The following is a 2,991-nucleotide window of genomic DNA, read 5'->3' on the forward strand; positions in this document are numbered from 1 at the left end:
TTGCGCTTCCCAGACGGGACTGGAGGAAAATTGACTGTGGTGAGCCTGTGGCTGGCACCTAGCTGGTGGCCTGGGGGCTCCCCACCTGAATGGGGTGGGTGTGGAGGCTGCTGTGGGTGTCCCGCCCAGATCCCTTTCCCCGGGGCGCTGTGAGACTTGGATGCTAAGGCTCAATGCTACCAGCTTCTCCGGAGAAGTGTGCTGGCCCAGCCACCTGGGGTACCCCTCCCTGACATTCAGCCCCCAGCTCCGGCCTGTCTCTGGTGACTGACCCGGGATGGGACAGGCCAGGCTAATGCCGCCGTGCACGTCCTGCTCCAGAGCTCCCGTGGGGTATCTGGGATCCAGCAGGAGCTGGAGGCCACATCCTTGCTTTCTTTCTGCCTCCTCCCCATCCTGCTTCCCTCACTGCCCTGCTCCTGAGAACACTCCCCAGTAACTCTTTCCACAGGGGTCCGCATTTTAGGCTCTGCTTCCAGGAACCTAACTAGAGACACAGGCCTGGCCTACAACAACTCTGAGGGCACCCGGTGCCTAGAGCGTTGGCTATGGGGTGGGAATGAAGCTGGGCAGGCAGAGCCGTCCTTGGAGGCAGGAGCTCAGAGCAGACGGTGGGAAGAAGGGGAAGCTCAGGAGCCTGAACTGGGGGCTCCAGTCTGGGCAGGGAGGCAGGCCATGGTCGGGGTGGCTCGGCCTGCCTTCTCTCTTTTCTTGGCCTCCACCCTGAGCCAGGCCTCTAGAAGCCACATATTGTTAGTCTTGTCTTATAGATGTGGCAACTGAGACCAGATAGTCACCTCTCCTGTAGGCTTTTGTCTCTAGGGAAGCTGGGGCCTCTGCCAGCTGCCCAGTCTCTGCCCTGGGGGTTGGCACAGGTTGGACCCTTGGCAGGAAAGAACCCGGGGGAAATGGAGGACTGTGGGGATGGCTGGACCAGCTAGCCCAACCCATGCAGCTGGCAGCAGAATTGTGAAGCTGGGGAAGTGGGCTTCTGGCAAACTTCCTTCCCCTTCCCTGCTGGGAGGAAGGGGTCTCATCACCTCCCTCCCTTCTGCTGACTGCCAGTCCCTTGGTGGATGGGCAGGTGGGCCTGCACTGAACACAAAGGCAAGGGGACAATGGGGGCATTTCAGGCCCTGGCGTTGGCCAAGCTGGGGACTTCTTGGGGCTCCTCTTATCACATCAGGGAAACCCTGCCTGATCTCAAAGAGGAGGGAAGGCCTGGACACTTGGGACATTCCCACTTCCTCCCCCAAGCCCCTGCACACACCCCTGCCTACCTCCACGTGGAGACACACCCTGGGCATTTGGGGAAGGGAAATCTGGAAAGAGTTCAGAGAGAAGCCAGCACCCGGCTGAAGGGCTGAGGGGGAGGAGGAAGGGCTGGGTGCTGTGCTCACCCATGGAAGCTCCCATGTTGGACAGGGCTGCAGCTGCGCTCCTGGGCCAGTGGCCACTGGTCATTTACTTCCGGTGCTCAGCCTTGTGGGGGAGGGCACCAGCACCAGCAGACACACTGGCCCCAACGGCCACTCTAAGGAGCCTGGGCTCAGCTGGCGGAAGGAGGCTGGTGGCCCTGTGGCCCCGGTGGCCTTGCCCTGAGAACTATTGCCATTGTGCTTCCAGCGTGTTTACCCCAAACCTTCCTTCCTCTCGCTGCCAGGAGTCCGGAAAGCTTGGCTCCCTGGGCTCCCAGGAGGGGGTGGTGGCGTGCATTTGAACAGGGAGTGACCTCACCGTTCGTGAAAGCCTCAAAGCCACGGGCACATGGGGTCAGCGGGAGGGAAAGCTTGTGCACCTCTTCTGGGGAGACCTTAGCGATGTGGCTCTCAAACCTTGAAGACGTGCATGCTTCCGACCCAGCAATCTACTGCTGGGAAGCGACCCTCAAGGAAATAATGGAAAGTTCCCAAGAGGCGTGTGCCTAAGGACGCTTCTCTCAGCCTTGCTTACAAGCGCTCCCGCCAATGGGAGATGGTACATTCACACAGTGGAGAGCCTGGCAGCTACTTGCACAGCGACGGAATGATCGGCAAGGCTGCCATGAACATTCTGGGACATGTCTTTGGGCAGACATAAGCACACCTTTCTCTTGGGTTTATACCCAGGATGGGACGCTGGCTCAAAGGATATGTGTATGTACAACCTGAGTTGATGTTGCTGAACAGGGAAGGAAGGTTCTAACATGTTCTACCACCACCTGCAGTGGCTGGGAGCCCCACTTGTTCTGCCCACAACCTTTACCAACACTTAGTACTGTCAGCCTGCTTCTTTTAGGCTTTTCTAATGAATATGGAAAGGTGTTTCACTGCGGTTTTAATCTGCATTTCTAAATATATGTCAACAGAAAAATGGATAACAAAGGGTGATATGTTTGTAAGGTAGAAATACACACAGCAATTAAAAAGAATGAACTACAACTACATGGGTGAAGCTCAAAAAAACATGTTGAGTGAAAGAAGCCAAATACGGAAGAGTACATGCTGTATGATTCCATTTTTTTTTTAAGATTTTGTTTATTTATTTGAGAGAGAGAGAGAGCACAAGCAAGGCGAGGAGCAGAGGGAGAAGGAGACTCCCAGCTGAGCAGGGAGCTCGGTGCGGGACTCGATCCTGGGACTCTGGGATCATGACCTGAGTCGACGGCTGACACCCAACCGACTGAGCCACCCAGGCGCCCCAATATGATTCCATTTAGATGAAATTCCAAAACAGGCAAAATGAATCTAGGGTGATAGAGATCAGAACATTTGCCTATGGGGGGGGATGGTATTGACTGGGATGGAAATGAGGAAGCATTCCGGGTGCTCAAAATGTTCAATACCTTGACCTAGGTAGTGGTTAAATACATGTCTACATATGTAAATTTTTATCAAGCTTAGTTTCTTTGCATTTTGTTGTATCTAACATATATTGAAAATTAAAACAAAGTATTTACCAAAAAAAAAATAATAATAACAGATCTGTATCATCCTGGAATTACATTCAAAG

Source organism: Phoca vitulina, unplaced genomic scaffold, assembly GCF_004348235.1.
Source record: "Phoca vitulina isolate PV1807 unplaced genomic scaffold, GSC_HSeal_1.0 scaffold98, whole genome shotgun sequence".
Classification (NCBI taxonomy): Eukaryota; Metazoa; Chordata; class Mammalia; order Carnivora; family Phocidae; genus Phoca; species Phoca vitulina.